At 47.2% G+C, this 17,392-nt stretch overlaps 1 protein-coding gene across 2 annotated transcripts in view; it reads left to right on the plus strand.

Annotated features, from left to right (window-relative positions):
- The first annotated feature begins 8,366 nt into the window (after nucleotides 1-8,366).
- Nucleotides 8,367-17,392, plus strand: part of GPRIN3 (GPRIN family member 3) — a 30,924-nt gene continuing 21,898 nt past the window's right edge. Inside the window, exon 1 of one of the 2 annotated variants that reach the window (XM_069784670.1) lies at nucleotides 8,367-8,716. The gene's annotated coding sequence lies outside the window, so the exon portion shown is untranslated. The remainder of the gene's footprint in view (nucleotides 8,717-17,392) is intronic. The other variant, XM_069784663.1, reaches the window with a different exon arrangement.

A 17,392-nucleotide genomic window follows, 5' to 3' on the forward strand; every position in this document is an offset into this window, starting at 1 on the left:
TTTCTCTTTCAGCAATATCTAATGCTAGCTGGATGGCTTTCACCTCTGCAAACTGACTCGATTCACCTTCTCCTTCAGCAGTTTAACTGCAACTAGTCGTGTAGGACTCCATACAGCAGCCTTCCACCTCCGATGTTTTCCCACGATGCGACAGGACCCATCAGTGAACAGGGCATATTGCCTCTCATTTTCTGGCAGTTTATTATACAGCGGGGTCTCTTCAGCCCGTGTCACCTCCTCCTCTGGCAACATTCCAAAGTCTTTGTCTTCTGGCCAGTCCGTGATCACTTCTAAAATTCCTGGGCGACTGGGGTTTCCTATGCGAGCCTGTTGTGTGATCAGTGCAATCCACTTACTCCACGTGGCATCAGTCACGTGATGTGTAGAGGAAACTTTCCCTTTGAACATCCAGCCCAGCACTGGCAGTCGGGGTGCTAAGAGGAGCTGTGTCTCAGTACCAACCACTACTGAGGCGGCTTGAACTCCTTCATATGCTGCCAATATCTCTTTTTCAGTTGGAGTATAGCGAGCCTCGGATCCTCGATATCCCCGACTCCAAAACCCCAGGGGTCGGCCTCGGGTCTCTCCAGGTGCTTTCTGCCAAAGGCTCCAGGTAGGGCCATTCTCCCCAGCTGCAGTGTAGAGCACATTTTTAACATCTGGTCCTGTCCGGACTGGCCCAAGAGCTACTGCATGAACAATCTCCCGCTTAATTTGTTCAAAGGCTTGTCGTTGCTCAGGCCCCCATTTAAAATCATTCTTCTTCTGGGTAACTTGGTAGAGAGGACTTACAATTTGACTGTAATTTGGAATATGCATTCTCCAAAAGCCCACAACACCTAAGAAAGCCTGTGTTTCCTTTTTATTAGTCGGTGAGGACATAGCTGCTATTTTGTTGATCACGTCCGCAGGGATCTGACGACGCCCATCTTGCCATTTTACTCCTAAGAACTGGATCTCCTGTGCAGGTCCCTTGACCTTACTTTCTTTTATGGCAAAACCAGCCTTCAAAAGGATTTGGATTATTTTCTTCCCTTTCTCAAAAACTTCTTCTGCCGTGCTGCCCCATATGATGATGTCATCAATATATTGCAGGTGCTCTGGAGCTTCACCTTTTTCTAGTGCAGTCTGGCTCAGTCCATGGCAAATGGTGGGGCTGTGTTTCCACCCCTGGGGCAGTCGGTTCCAGGTGTACTGGACACCCCTCCAAGTGAAAACAAACTGTGGCCTGCACTCCGCTGCCAAAGGAATGGAGAAAAATGCATTAGCAATGTCAATTGTGGCATACCACTTAGCTGCCTTTGACTCCATTTCATACTGAAGCTCTAACATATCTGGCACAGCAGCGCTCAGCGGTGGCGTGACTTCATTCAGCCCACGATAATCTACTGTTAGTCTCCAATCCCCATTAGATTTCCGCACAGGCCATATGGGACTATTAAAGGGTGAGTGAGTCTTGCTGATCACTCCTTGGCTCTCCAATTGGCAAATCAGCTTATGGATGGGGATCAGGGAGTCTCGGTTGGTGTGATATTGCCGCCGGTGCACCGTTGTGGTAGCAATTGGCACCTGTTGTTCTTCAACCTTCAGCAACCCCACAACCGAAGGGTCTTGGGAGAGACCAGGCAGGGTAGACAGCTGTTCAATCTCCTCCGTCTCCAATGCAGCTATATCAAAGGCCCAACGGTACCCTTTTGGGTCCTTGAAATACCCCCTTCTGAGATAATCTATACCAAGGATGCACGGGGCCTCTGGGCCAGTTGCAATGGGGTGTTTATGCCACTCATTCCCGGTTAGACTCATTTCGGCTTCCAATACGGTTAGCTCTTGGGATCTCCCTGTCACACCAGAGATACAGATGGGTTCTGCCCCTTTATAACTTGATGGCATTAGGGTACATTGTGCACCAGTGTCTACTAGAGCCTTATATTCCTGTGGGTCTGACGTGCCAGGCCATCGAATCCACACTGTCCAGTAGACTCGGTTGTCCCTCTCCTCCACCTGGCTGGAGGCAGGGCCCCTCTAATCCTGGTTAGAATATCTGTTACCCACTTTTTGCACACGTGAATCAGAAGTCCCTTCAAGAGGATCAGAAATGAGATCGGCCCATCTACTGCGCCCGGGGGACTGCTCACGGGAAACTGGAGCAGCAGTTTTCCAAGAAGAATCTTCTTTTCTGGTTGCTTTTTCTCGCAACTCCTGTACCCATGCATCCAAGACTGAGGTAGGTTTTCCATCCCACTTCCTCATGTCCTCTCCATGGTCACGCAGGTAAAACCACAGGTTAGCCCGTCGTGTGTACTTTCTCTCTCCTCTCTCTTGGGCAGAGGAACGCTTACCCCCAATAACTGCAATGCGGGCCTGTACAGGTGAGGAGGAGGACATATCTACTTTGAATTGCTGGAACTCTCGGGACAATTCCTCTACAGCTGAGACACAGGCCCGTAGGGAGGAAGAGAGACTTTCTTTGTATTGCCGGAGTTGGACAGCCAATTCATCCACCGTTTGTCCACAGCCTTCTTTCCAGGACATTACTGCCAATGAGTTGGCATAGGTTGGTGGTGCACTTCGTAGAAACTTCCGCCACATCGGTTGTGTGCATTGGACTTCATCTGGATCTGTGGGTGACTGCGCATTTTCTGGATCATTATAAATCACCTCCAGCACGGCTAATTCCCTCAGGTACTGGATACCTCTCTCCATGGTGGTCCACTTGCCTTGGTGACATGTAACTTCATCCCTGAAGGGGTATCTTTCCTTTACACCTAACAGAAGTCGCCTCCAGAGGCTGAGGACTTGTGTTTTTCTCCCAATCGCCTTGTCGATGCCCCCTTCCCTAGACAGAGATCCCAACTGCTTGGCTTCCTTACCCTCTAATTCCACACTACTAGCCCCATTATCCCAGCATCGGAGCAGCCAGGTAACAATGTGCTCACCTGGGTGGCGGCTAAAATCTTTTCGCATGTCACGCAACTCACTCAGGGATAGAGATCGGGTAATTATTTCAGGTTCTGCCTCTTTCTCCTGTTCTCGCGATGACCCTAGTTCATCTTCATCTCTTACTAAGCGAACTGATTTCTTTGTGTGTTCCTTTTTCTGTACAGGGGTGACTGATACTGGCACAAGTTGGTTCTCTGGTTTAGTGGCAGTATCTGTCACCGGGGTAGGGTTAGCCACGGTGCCTGTTGTCGTGGTAGGGGCAGCCACGGTGCTTGTTGTCCGGGTAGGGCCAGCCACGGTGTCTGTTGTCAGGGTTTGGGTAGCCACGGTGCATGTTGTCCTGTTTTCCATCTTTTCCCCCTTTTCCCCCTGAGGGTGCTGCATAATATTAAGCAGGGTTTGGTAGATACCGGCCAGGGCCCAGCACAGTGTAGTGCGTTGTGTGTCTCTGGGATAGCCACAGCATTTTCCTTTCAAAAATTCTATCACTTCATGAGGGTTCTGTAGTTGTTTGGGAGTGAACTTCCAAGCCACTGGAGGTGAGAAGTTCTCTAGATACCTGCCCACATCCTCCCACATACCGTGCCACCCATGAATATCCAGCTTTGGGACAGATCTCTGGGTGGTACTCTTAAAGAGCCTTTTTGTAGCCCTAGACAAGACCTGAAACATATTCAGGAGGCATAGCACTAACAGCACACTGGCTTGCGCATCCCAAGGATATTCAAAATTCTCGAAAGCTGTTGTAATTAGTCGGAAGGAGAAAAGGGAGGGGAACGGATGGGGGGAAGTATCCCCCCCTAACTTCCCCATGGATTGGGTGTAATTACCAATAAAATCCGACAGAAGGTGCCCAAAGTATGGAAATGATATCACTGCCTCATACAGATACCAGCTTAACCTCATGACCAGTGATGTAATCATTTCACAAGCCGACATTGCCCAGTACAGCAAAATGATAATCCCAATCACTCTCCCAGAGAATGAGATACGCAACTACAGGCAATACATAGAGCATATAAGAGCTTACAAAACGCCACTACGTAAACAACTGAATCAACATTGTGACTAACATCTATTTATCTAGTATAAGAAATGCGTATGACAAATTTGTTTCAACACGCTCTGGCCAGATCTGTCGTTATCTCAACCCTTCGTGCCCCACGTTGGGTGCCAAAAAGGACTGTCGTGGTTTCAGCCCAGCCGGTAACAAAGGACCACGCGGCCGCTCGCTCACTCCTCCCGCCCCCCTCCGGTGGGATAGGGGGGAAGATGGAGGAGAGAAAAAAAACAAAACTGGAACCTGGAGGGTTGAGATAAAGGCAGTTTACTGGAACAACACAAAGAAATTGCAACAACAACAACGGTACTAATGAACGAGTATACAAAAAGAGTGATGCACAGTGCAACTGCTCACCACCCGGGACCCGACGCTCTGCCACTTCCCCCACCAAAAAGTAAAGACCACCCCCCGGCCCGCTCCCCATTTATATACTGAGCATGATGTCACATGGTATGGAATAGCTCCTTGGCCAGTTCAGGTCAGCTGCCCCGGCTATGCCCCCCACCTCCCAGGTTCCTGTAAAAATTAACTCTATCCCAGCTGAACCCAGGACAAAAACATTCTACAAAGAGCCTTCAAAGGCACTGCAGAAGTGTGGCTATCATTTCTGCTGTTTAATTGTATTCTGGCAGCTTGTAGAAATCCAGGCTCCTGTTGCCCTGAGCTCTGGCCTAATACATTTCAAAAGATAATCCCTCTACAGTTAAATTTATGCTTTCACCCTGGTCAATACTAGCAAGTTAAAAAGGTTTAGTTCTTTATTATTCTAGCTATTATTGAGACCTATGCAGACACTTAATTTTAAGCGTGTTCTGTTGACTTTAGTGCTAAGCACATTGCTTAAAGCTAAGCAACCATCTATGTGCTGCCCTCAGTGTGAATGCTTTTTTGCATTAAGACCCACAAAAACTTAACATAAAACAAATGTATATAGCTGGAGATTGAAGCAGACAAAAAGATGGTGGAAAATAGTAAATTGGCCATGACTCACAGGTGATTAAGCAAATGAGTTAAAAATTCAGATAAATAAACCAGAATAATCTAAATATCTGGTTTGCATTGATATGACGACACATTAATATGTTGAGACATGATGACTTCTTTAGACTATCAGGACAGCAGCTAGGGATGTTCAGAGCTCATAAGAGGGTTTAGAAAATGGTTTAGAGGTCTTTACTACCAATATTGCATGAGATACCAAATGAAACCATTCTATGGCAGGCTGTGGTTCAGGGAAGAGAAAAGGACAGAGGGGAAAAAACAAGTACATGAGAAGAGTTCATAAACAAAGTGGCCATGCCCTGAGTGCGTGTGTGCACTTCATCACCTTAACCAATTTCTGCAATGATCTGAGTCTCTTTGATGCCTCTTCTCGGCTTTCCTAGGTCACAATTGCATTTGGAAACAAAAGCATCCATGCCCTACTGGGCATGGGGAAGAGATTATTAGTTGAGCTGTATTTCAGTCATATTACTGTCTTCATTCCTCTTGGATTTCCTTGTTCATCAGATGATAATAAGTAGACCCAGTGCTCAGCCATGACTGCTGAGAGCAGCATGGGGATTCTCAGTAATGCTGTACAGACAGAAGGAAATGTTTATCTGAACTCAGCAGGAAAACATTTGGGAGATAGTTTTGAAGTGCATGGGCATGGAGGGGCTTGCAGCAAACAAAGCTCCCAACCCCTCTCTTTTTTGCCTCAGAATTAGCATGGCTTCTTTCCCGCAGGCACTGAGACTGAGTCCTCCCCATGTTCTGAAGGTGTTTCACAGCCCTAAAATAGGAAGGGCTCAAGAGCCCATAGAAAAGCTTCCCAGCCTTTCCAGCTGAATGTATATGACTCCTACTGCTGTGACTTTCAAGGCTGGATGGTCAATCACCTCTCTTATGTGCCTCTGAAAATCCTGCCATGTTCCCACTTCAATTAATCTCAAAGGTGGTTTCCAAAGAAGAGGAACATATCAGCTATAAATACTAAAACAGCTGAAATCCCTCACTTTGCAAATAGTTTCAGAGCCAAATAAGGGCTGCCTGGAGACAAGCCTGATTTCACCTTTCTGTGGCAGGTTATTTCTTCCTGGGCAGGGAAGGTTGCTGTCAAAGGGAACAGCATTAACATTTTTCAGTGACTTGGACGTGGGGAGAAAGAGGCAGGAAGGAAAAGATGGCAGCGGGGTGTTAAAGCTACATTAAAAGACACAAGAAGCTTGGCGAGCTTGCAGAGTTGAGCTAACTGGTTAAACTGAGTGCCAAGACTGCAATTTTAGTATCTCAGGCTAAGGGGGTATTATTAACAGAAAGGGTGTCTCTTCGGAATCCAGACAAGGAATCCTATGTTTAGGAAAACTACACTAATTGTAACTGTCCCTTGCCAAGCAGCCCCTCAGGTCCCCTGACGTCCTTGTAGCAGCAAGGTCTGTAAGTGCCTACGGCTACCTCTTCTTAAAAGCACAACTGCTGACAAAAGGAAATTGCATCATCCAGCCTTTCTTCTTCTTTAACAAAAAAGGGGGAAGTTTCACTGTAATAGTGTTAATCGCAGCAGGATTAATTCTAGGAAGTTTGACAATGTTTCTTTAAAAATAGGTCATTTAGCAGAATAATGAAGAGGAGTTGAACACTGACTCTCTTTGCCATCCTGACCTTGTATTCCTGACTCAGACACGAGCAGGGTGAGGACCCGGCTCTATACAGCCCTCCAGAGCAGCACCAAAAGAAGTAGCAAGATTGCAAAAAGAACGAAGTAAAGAAGAGCTACTGGGACCCCCTGGCTGCTATAGTGCTGTAAATCTTTTCCTTTTCCTGATAAAGTGTGATACTCTCTCCACTCTCCCCGCCTCCAGCAAGGTTCCCTCATGCTTGGGATGTTCAGGCTGAAGAGTACTGCCAGTTTGGTTTTGGCACATGTGAAATAGTGGTTATTGTTGGTCAATATTGGAAATATCTCTTAAATTTTCCGTGGTTAAATAACTGTCAGAAAGCCACATGCAGGAATGGCTATTACATAAATATGCGCTGATCTTAGTGGCCACTGTTGGGGAAGAAATTACATGTGCCACGACAGGAAACATAAGACATTTTTCATGACCACTTAACCCATGACTCAAAGAGATTTAGGATCAATAACTGAGCCTGAGGGCGTTTTGCAGAGCAGTGAATAAAATATGGGTCCATACATATAGATCAAGGGAATATGATTCATTGATATTTATGATGGTTAGAGATAAAAATTATTTTCTTAGGTCCTCTAGTCAACCGTCCTTTTTTCCCCCTCAATCTTCTCCATATTGCAACAAAGTTCTCCTTACAGCTTGTCCTATGGTTTTGGAAATCCTGCTCCTATTTATCCCTAAAGGCAGATAGGAGAGTTAAAATCTTCCCGTTTGAAAACCTGCGTTTGACTTGAATCTCCGGGTACCGCAGAACCATTTCCTGTGATTGCAGCAGAGAGAGAGAAAATTCCACATTGGTGGGCATAAACCTAAATTAGATCAAAGCTTTCCAGACAATTAAAAGTCCTAAACCAAAATGTCTTTTGCTGTTAATATTTTTGCTTGTTTTTTTGTTTGGGTTTTTGGTGGGTTTTTTTCAGGCAAACAGGGCAGTGCTTCATACAGGAAGCCAAATCTGCCCGTCAAAAACAACAATCCAAATCGAAAGCGTGACAAGAGCTGATCCGCATTTGCACCCCCTGCAATTCCCCATGCAAATTTGTACAACTCCGCAAGCAAACGGCTCATTAAGTGCCCAGACAGCTATCCGTGGGCACGTTTCCTCAGCTGATGCACGCAGGGCTAGCAAAGGTGGACGGAGCGAGCGGATCCGGGATGTGCAGCTCTAGCTCTCCTCGCCGCGAAGAAGCTCAGCGCGTAGTTTTGTTTTCGGAGCTGGAAAGAACCGACTGGTAGAGGAGGCAATGCAGAGCAAGCCCCGGCGCACCGTCGGGGCTCTGGCACGGCCGCCGAGCTCTCCCGGGGGAGCTGCCGAGGAGCCCGAGGGCCCCCCTGCTCGGCCCCATGCCCCTGAGGGAGGGCAGGAACCTCCAGCTCCCGGGCTATAAAAGCCAGGCGAGGCCTGAGGTGGGCTTGGCGTGAGCTGGGATTGCCTCCCTGGAACCAGGTACGTGCCCGCGCCCTCCGCATTTGGGAAGGCTTGAGGCGGGGTGCAGGGGCTAAGCGCCGACGGGGGGGGGGGGGGGTCGAGGTGCCCTCCCCGCCGGCCAGGGCCCGCTCGCTGCCCCCCCCCGGGAGCTGCCCCGCTCTCCCTGCGGCCGCGGCGGGGAGCCCGGCCCCGGCCCCGGCGCCGCAGCCCGGGCGCTCCCCGCCTCCCCCCGCCGGCCGCTGCCCCCTCTGCCAGCGGCCGGGAGGAGCCGGAGCCGGCGCCCGCTCCTGCTCCCGCTAGGCACGGCTCCCCGGACGGCGGCGGAGGCTGGCCGGGGCCAGTCTGCCCGAGCCTCCCGCCGCCGCTGCCTCTTCGTAGTCGGCACGAATCGCCTGCCTCCCTCCCTGCCCCCCGCGGCAGGGAGGGCCACCCAAACGGAGCCCTCCTCCCTCCCTCCCTCCCTCCCTCCGCCCGCCCTCCTCCTGCCGCCGCACACCCCGAGGAAGGGCTTGTTTTCCTGCCCGGATGATGAATTTCTCCGCAAGGTCATCCCTGCCCGCGGCGGCGGCGTGCCCGCGGCTCCACGGGCGCCGCCGCGGAGGTAAGGGGCGGGTGAAGCGGAGGGGGGGGGGGGGGTCCATCCACATCCACACGCCCCCCCCACGCACACACAACCCAGCAAGTTTTTTCGGCGCCGGAGAGGAGCGGGGTCGGTGCGTGGACAGGTGCCCGGCGGGGCGGGGGGCGGCCTTGCCCGGCGCGGGGGTGCTGAGCGGACCGAGCCGTGCCCTCCTCCGCGGCGGCTGGGGGCTGCGGCCGCCCCGACGCCCGGGGGTGGGGGGTGGCCGGGCCGGGCCAGCCCCGAGGGGGCCTCTCTAATCCTCCGCTGGTTTTTACCGGCGCTCGGGAGCGGCTTCGGCTCCCGCGCGTCCGGGAGCGCGGAAAACTTTAAAAGAAATAATGATGATAATAATAACAAGGTGCCCCCCGCCACCCGGCCGGGCCGGGCCGGGGGGGGATGCGCGGCGCGGTCGCCACGGCAGCGGCGCGGTCGCCACGGCAACGTGTCGGCGGCCCGCGGCCGCGGTGTCGCAGCGCGGAGGGTGCCCCGGAGGCCGCCGCCGCCGCGGGGTTGGGGGGGGGGTGGGCAGCCCCGGGACGCCCGCCTTCCGCCGCCCCGGCGTGGGGCTCGGGGCCAAGAAGCGTCCCCCGGGGCCCGCCCCGCGGCCGCGGCCGCGGCCTCCGCGGGGCGAAGCCGGACGGAAACAGCCGTGTGGGTGTACCCACGCAGCCCGGGACGAGTGTCTGCGAAACCCGGGGCTCCCGAAAGAGCGCTCTCGGGGCTGCTGGGCTGAGGGCGGGAGGGTGGTCCGCTCGGGCGGCGAGCTGGGCTGGTGCGGTCAAGTACCGTCTCGCCCGGCGATGCTCACCCGCCCGCCTGCCTCAGCGTCGCGCTGCCGGTTCGCGTTGAGCAACCTGGCTCGGGGGGGTTTAGGGCCGGTGACAACCCCCGATGGGCCTTTTCTTTCTCCTTCTGAAGTCGGCGACAAAACTACGGATGGTCTCGCCAGCTCGCAGTCTGTGACTTGGCGTTGTCCGCAGATCAACCTGCTTTTTGCGCCCCGGGCAGGCCTTGGCTTTGTCAAGACTTTGTTCCCTTCATCCGCCTTTTTCTCTCAGGGGAAGGTAACAATGCTGCTGGTGGATTTATCAGAAGGATTTATGATGATCCCACAGTCTAACCTCTTCCATAATATGAAGCACTGACTGGTCCCCAGTGACTCTGAGGTCCGGCCCACCAGCCTCTTCAAACAGTCTTGATTAATGACTTCCAGCAATGGGGAATTGACTACATTCCTGGATAATTGGCTCCGATCGTTAATCTCATTGTTAAACGTTTGCATCTTTTTTCCGACTTTGAACTTTCCTGACTTCATCTTCTAGCTACTGGATCTTGTAATGCCTTTGTCTGTCAGATTAAATAGCTATCTAGTTTCAGATCCGTCTCTCTCTGCTCAAGTATTTAAGGGCAGTAATTAAATAGCCACTTAACGTTGTCTCTGATGAGATAAATAGACTGGGCTCCTTTGGCCTCTCCCTGGAATGCAGATGCTCCCCAGGAGAAGTGGCTGGGCCGCTCTTCTTATCTCCGGGAGCCCCACCGTTGTCCTCGCCGGCCACCGGCGCTGAACAGCGGGTTCCAGGAAGGCTCTCGTTAACGTGCGGAGATAATAACATCGTGCTCAGTATTCCCCTGTCTATTCACCCAATGGTACGAACTTTGCTTTCCCACGACCACGCGTTGGGAACTTATGTTCCGTTAGTTACGTGCAGTGATCCCTTCGTTTCTTTGCGAGCCAGGGTTTTCTCAGAAGCTGGTTGCCTGTCCTGCAAGGGGCATTTAAATTAAATATTCCTACATGCATAACTTTGGATCTGCCTATATTAAATGGATTTTTCCCTCCTCCTATCTCTTCGCTTCCAGGGAGTCTGCAGCTCGGGAATGACACTAGAGCTCTGGTGTTTCTCCCTCTAGAAGTCAGCTGAGTCTTTTCCTGGGACCTCTGTGCTAAAACTGTTTTTCTTCTTCTTGGTAGCATTCTCTCCAGATGACCTTAAAGTTATTTGAAGTTTACTGGGGGAGAAGTTGAACTGAGTAATATACAAACTGCAGACTGAAAGTGCCCATTACAATGAATTGGTTTCATAACTGCTTCTGTTCAGCTGTGCCTCCAAAGCGTTGGTGAGAGAGAAAGAGATTTGCTTTCCTGTTTTACAGAACTGTAAATTCCACTGCCCGGTGTTGTCTAGGTTGATACATATATTGTCGTTATGTTGCGACTTAACTTGAATTTTGCGAGTTTTACTTACTCTGAAGTGTGCTGAAGCCTGGATTTATAGTTCTCTTTAGAAAGCACAGTGCCTGAGAGTATGGGCCGGAGGTGGGTGTTTTTGACAGGATATTGTCGAGTTTTTCAGTAGCATGTAGCAGCTCAAAGGGGACCAAAAGGATGAGATTGAGCAATCTGAAGGCATGTGCTGTGGGAGATGGTACAAAATACTAAAGTTCTTTGAAATGGGCTTTTTTGGTTGGTTGGTTGGTTTCTTTGTTGGGGGGGGGGGGGGGGGATGTAACCACCTTGACTTACCCTGTCTAAGATCTTAATGCATACTGAGGGAGGGTGATGTAAGAAAGGTCCAAAAACTAAAGACCTTGCCTGTACGTGCTGACCATCCCATGAAGTAATTGAGGTGATGATCCTTGTCAGTAAGGTTTGTTTGTGTGAATGAAGATAGCAGGTTTCAGCCTTTAGAATGAACTAATTGTCTTCAAAGTGTTAAAATTAAGAAAAAGTATGTTCTGATTGTGTAATGACTTAAGTGTCAGGACAAAGAGCTTTCTTGAAATTTCACAAGGATTTTTTGTTTTTCTTTTCAAGTCCCTGAAAACATGTCTATACAAAAGATTGCGCTAAGTATAAACAGTGATGGACCCTTAAAAGGTCTGAAAATCATCACTGAGCTCAGATATCACATCTGATTGAATGGAGTAACCCTATGAGCTCTAGAATTGTGGTGAATTTTCTACAGGCTGGTGTCAGCTTCTTAGAAATTGCTTATCAATTGTTTATATAATTGTATATCCCCCCAATATGGAATTTTGAAATTTTATTACCTGGGAGGTATCTTCCCCCCCATCCATCCAAACTCAGCTTCTCTCCCCCAAACTGGCTAATTTCTCTGAGTTTTTTCAACATATGCTTTCCCTTCTCAAGGTTGCATCTTTAAGTCCTTTTGCAGTCAGAAGAGCATGTATATGTTTCCACAGGGTGAATTGTCCCAAATTTCTTACATTCTTGAGTCATGATGCCCATCCAGGGTCAGCCCAGCATTAAGAACAGTGGCTGTTAATTAACCCTACAATGCCAGGACAGACAGAAGATAGTATTTGTGAGTCTCAAATTTGCAGTGTCAGCTGAAAACTGTCCAGCAAGTGCTAGGTTAGAGTTAAGCAGATTTCATTAGCAAAATATCTTGGCAGTAGTAAAATTTGTCAGATTTGGGTCCTACAACAGTTACTGCCACCTTTATTTTTAACAACATAAACCGCCTCCATCAGATGCACCCAAAGCTAAGGAGAACCTGATTATATTAAGAACAACATCCTGCCTCTGATTTGTTTGTGAAATCGTCACTGATGTAGGAGTAAAAGCAAGCTGCTTGCAGTCTTACAGCTACAGACAGAGCAAGATTTTGTAACTTGTATGACTGTGCTTCTAGCAGCACATCATTTCTTAATTTGTAACTCCCACATTAAAGGCAGAGGTGGGATATAGGCTGAAGCTGGTGCCTTTGTGGATTTAAGAGCAATGCTGGGTTTAGAGCTGATATTATCTAACAGCATGTAACAACTTCATAGCTGATAAAACCTTCATACCTGCCCTACAGGGTCACGAAGTGGTTCTATATGTGCAAAATTCTTTAAAATTAGTTGCATTGTTACTGGCAGTACTTTGTTGTTATTATGGAAGATTAGAAATGCAAGAAAAGTCACCCAGGATTGTTTCTGTATTAACCTTGGATACAAATCAGGTGCCCTAATTGTAAGCCTCGATACTATGTGACAAGGTGTCTAAACTGATCCCATATTTGGTTTTACACTTTGGATTATTTAGGTAAATATCACCTTCTTAAGAGTCAGAACAAAACAAAGTTTGATAATATTTACTGGGGGAAAAGGAGTTCTGGATATGTTCTGAATGAAATTAAATTACCTTCCAGTAGGAAAAGCTTTTGAGAGCATATCTGAGCACAGTTTACTTTTGCAAATGGTAAAAATAGAAAAGAGCTACATGTATCTGGTTTACTATATACACGGATTTTGAACTCAGTAACAGTTCTATAGAAACAAAGACTTGTACTGATTAAAAAATTGATCACAGATGATCAATTACTTATTAAGGTTGAGCAATTCATTTCTTGGAGTCCATGGCTAAGAGTTTGCGTTTGTAAATTGGCAGCAGATCCAAAAAGGCAGAGGTGTCAGCACGCTGCTGAGTAAATAGGGAAAAAACGCAACGCCAACACTTGCATGCGGGGTGTGGGGGAGAGAGACAAAGGGAAAGGTGGAAACCAAAGGAGCAATGACTAGGAAGCAGCGTAATATCATTTTGTCCCAATTTGTCCTCTGTCAGCAGTGGACACATGTACTTGGGGAAAATAATTAAGTGGAGGGAAGAATGCCAACAATCACAAATATTACAATGAATTGCTGTAAAAGCTTCTATCAGGGTGCTACAGGCGTGTCCACAGAGGACAGACTGAATTCTTCTTTCCGCCCCCCATATCTCTGACTCCATGATCCTGTGTTACAAACCTTAGTGGCAGGTATGGAAGCTATTACCACAGCCGATATCAACCAGCCATCCAGGGAGATCCTGGGGTTTGGTTTTTGGGTTTTGGTTTGTTTTTTTTAATGATCCAGGAACAAGAGCCTGTATCTGTTATATCTGTGGTTGTAATTGTTAGCAACACCCATTACTTTTACCGTTCATTTTACTATACTTATTATACATTAGTAAAATGTGGTAATAACAGTTGAGTTTGCTCGCTTCCTTGCCTGCTTTCCTCTCTCTGAAAGTAGTTATCTTAGAAGGACAAGAAGGAGTTAATCAAGGGGGACACAAGCAGACACCCCAGTGCTTTGTTAAACTATTAGTATCTGTAGTATTAGCATCTCTACATACTATTAGTATCTGTCTTACATAGTAGAGACCAGCTCTGAGCTGAGACTCAAAGCTTGTATCACTTGGCAAGTGATAACAATTCATTTCCCAGGCTAATTTATATCACTCTTGTCTAGCTTTGGAGATGAATATATTCTGCTGAGGGAGTGCAGAAGAAGTTTTTTAGACTAGGATCATAAGAAGAGTGTATTGTGAGCTGAGATATTTCTCATCTCCCTCCCGAGCAACTCTCACAGTCACTACTAAGGAAACAAAGTCAACTATGGTAAAATAGATACGAAGCACATTCCTAGATGGGAATCCTCACTGCACTCTGGTGAACTTTTGATGCAGGAAGCAGCAGCATTGCTACATTTAAAATCATACATATTGTCTATGGATTGATGGTAGTACCCAGTCTCATTTGCACACCTGTACATTAATGCATACACACAAATGGGGGGGAAAAGCAGTGTTTCTGGAAGGGTTGGCAGTCTAGCAAAGTCTGGCAAGAGCTAACAAAGCTACATTAGTAGTTCAGTTAGCTACAGCTACCTATTTGTTCAACTGAAGCATAGATTAGGACTAAAGTAACTAGTGTAGGAAAGGTTGCTTGAAAAGAGCCTGCAATCAGAAGTGATGTATTCTTATTGTCTGAAAAAACAATATGCCAACCATAGGCAGAAAGTACTGACAAATATTCAGCTTTGGAAAGGCAGATCTTCTTATTTGCCCTTTTTTCTGACCTTTTTTTCTGCTAAACGGACCAGGCATTTCTAAAAATCTTGAAAAGTAATCAAAGTTTGCTTGAATTCTCTCTGTGACACCTGTATCTTGAGATTCTGCTGCAGCTCAGTGATGGTAATCAATATTGTCAGGTCTTCACAATCATCATACAGTTATCACCAGTTGGTGTTCCATCCCAAAGAATAGGATGGCTTTCTATGTGTGTATGTGGTTTTCTTTTTCTTTTGGAGAAAGTTGAACAAATATTGGTTACTTTGATCGAGATCCCTGATTGCATTCTAGTGGTGAAAATCTCTTTCCCAGTGACACCAATGTGCAAACAAAGCTCAGTTTTTAAAAGGGAAGTAAAAAAAAAAAAAAAAGGCAAAATGAAACAAGGTGCTGTGCAATTATTTTTACTGCTCTTCATGCAGAAAGACAACAAGCTCAAATAGAGGACATGAATACTACGCTACATTAGGACTAATCTTAAAAGGATACTATAAAAACCAATGGCTTCTCTCAAATGATGACAGTGAAGTCAGTGAAGACTTAATTCAGAAATTTTCCAGTGGCTCCAGGCCCCCTTTTTACATGCAAGACTGGACCTGCTGCTCCATGGAAAAATCACTAGAAATCTGAGAAAACCAGTCAAGGCGTTATCATGGAAACAGCGGGAATTTCCAACACAGGATAACAAAGGATCTGATGTTACCTTAAATTTGCATAAACAGGAGTCAATTCATTAAAGTTTGTGTGCAAAACAAATAAAAATAGTTATGTGGTTGGGCATAAGTTTCAGATGGATGGATTTTTCCTTTCCTGGGTGGAACAGAAAAAGAAAAGAACAGTAGACTGGTTACTAATCTGATTTTACATGGTTTTGGGAAGAGATGAGTGTTCCTGTTGGTAGAGGGTAGAGCTGGAGCGGGGTTTCTCTGGTACCAGGGAAATGTGGTGTCTGTCAGCTTAGGGGTGAGCAGAGTCCCTTAACCTAAAGCCAGACTGACTGAAAGTGAGTTTATACTCCTGGGCAGTCATTTTGCCTTAGTAAAGAAACTGTAAAATGTTTTGAAGTCCAAGGACTGGTGCTTTACCTCCAGTGTGTTGCCAGTGGGTTCTTAGTCCAAAAAGTAGCATGTCTGCTGAGTAGTCAGGGAACAGTCCCTCCCCTTCCACAGGGCCCCAGGACTGACTGTGAAGTATTTCCAAAAGCAGGGTCGAACAGCAGAGTAAATCTGGAAAGTCAGTGTAGTGGACTGGATAGGAAATCTTCTAGCAAAGAAGATGACATGGGCAGGGCACTGTTGCATTTTACCAAGTCCCCATTTTCTTAGACTACTGGAGCTACATACATTTCAGAGCGCCTTTTAGGATGTCCTTTGGGCACTCAGGAATGAACTAGATATCACCAGGTCCCAACTTCAGAAAGTGGAGAGGTGTAAAAGTCCTATAGATCTTCCCAGCTCAGCTCTCCTGGAAGCAGTCTGGCTGTTGGGGAGTTAGATAGCCCTTGGGCTAGAAAATGCTGGAGGATAATCAGCCCTTAGTATTTAATGAACTAAAGGGTTGCTATCATCAATGTCACTCTCCTTCCTCTGAAGCATTAGTTTCATGAAAGTCTTCACACAGTTGAAAGACTTAGCTTTTGAGATGAGTCAGTAGGAAAATGATAAAATATAATAAGCGTGCTGGGGGGTGTAGGAAGGGGTAGAAGTAATGTGATAAAATATTTGTCAGAAAGATGATACTCTGAGAAGACCTGTATGGAAACAAGATGACAGAATTATTCCACCCTGAAAGGCTGGTATTTCACAATAAGTGCTGAACTTTTTATACCACTGCAGCACACCATGGCATCTCCATATTTATTAAAAGAAAATGTTAATCCTCCCCTTGAGGTTAATAATTAGGGAGTATCTGTTAAAAGCCAGTAAACAGGCTATGAAGGTCTGCATAAGTTTATGAGGACCCAGATTTCTGCTCAAGCTAAGCAGTAGCCTTACAAGATCCTCTGTTTCAGTACTCTGAAAAATAACGTACCAGTTTCCATCCAGTCTGTAGGGACAGGTACCCCAATTGCAAATGCAGCTGTGGTAACATTTAACAATTCTTAGTTGCAGCATCAAAGGCATTTTCACAGAAAGGGTAAGTGATATTTTGAAGGGTCACCCCAGTCCATGGTATGGCAGAATAAAGTGACCAGGCTTTCAGGCCCTTGCCTGCTATCCGGTCCTTCAAATAAACCCATTCATGCCATAAGCATGAGCACTGCTAATTGCAAATGTGCTTTCACCTACCTCAGCCAAGGTCTGAATAGACTTGGAAGACCCATACCTGCACATAGTGATTTCAGGTCAGGACTGTTTATCTTGTGCCTGAGAACATAGGGTTCATAGGGCTAAATTCAGCCCCATGTTTTGGGGCTGAGTTTTGGCTGTGTGCTAACGATGTTAGAAATGCACAAGGATGCACTGCAAACTATGACTGAGGAATAAAAGCTGTTCATTCATTTCCTGAGAAGTCAAGCAAGCTCCATCAGGAGATGCAGAGGGAAGATTTAACAAATGGGTATTACAGAAGGATTAACTTCATTAATTTAGCTGCTTGTGCTTTGGCACTTAGGAATTAATCCAGCCTTTATTGATTGTTTAAGTCTTGATTAGCTTGATGCCTAAGAAATGGAAGGGATAAGCAGTTTCCTCCTGCGTATAGCAGGCACAGAAACTTACAGAGAGATGGTCTTCCCTTTGGTGAGGAGAGGGGTCTTTACCTCCTGGCTGGGTTCAGCGTACGCCTCAACTTAAAGGGAACAATTCAAACCTCAAGTCATGGG

Source organism: Haliaeetus albicilla, chromosome 1 (genome assembly GCF_947461875.1).
Source record: "Haliaeetus albicilla chromosome 1, bHalAlb1.1, whole genome shotgun sequence".
Classification (NCBI taxonomy): Eukaryota; Metazoa; Chordata; class Aves; order Accipitriformes; family Accipitridae; genus Haliaeetus; species Haliaeetus albicilla.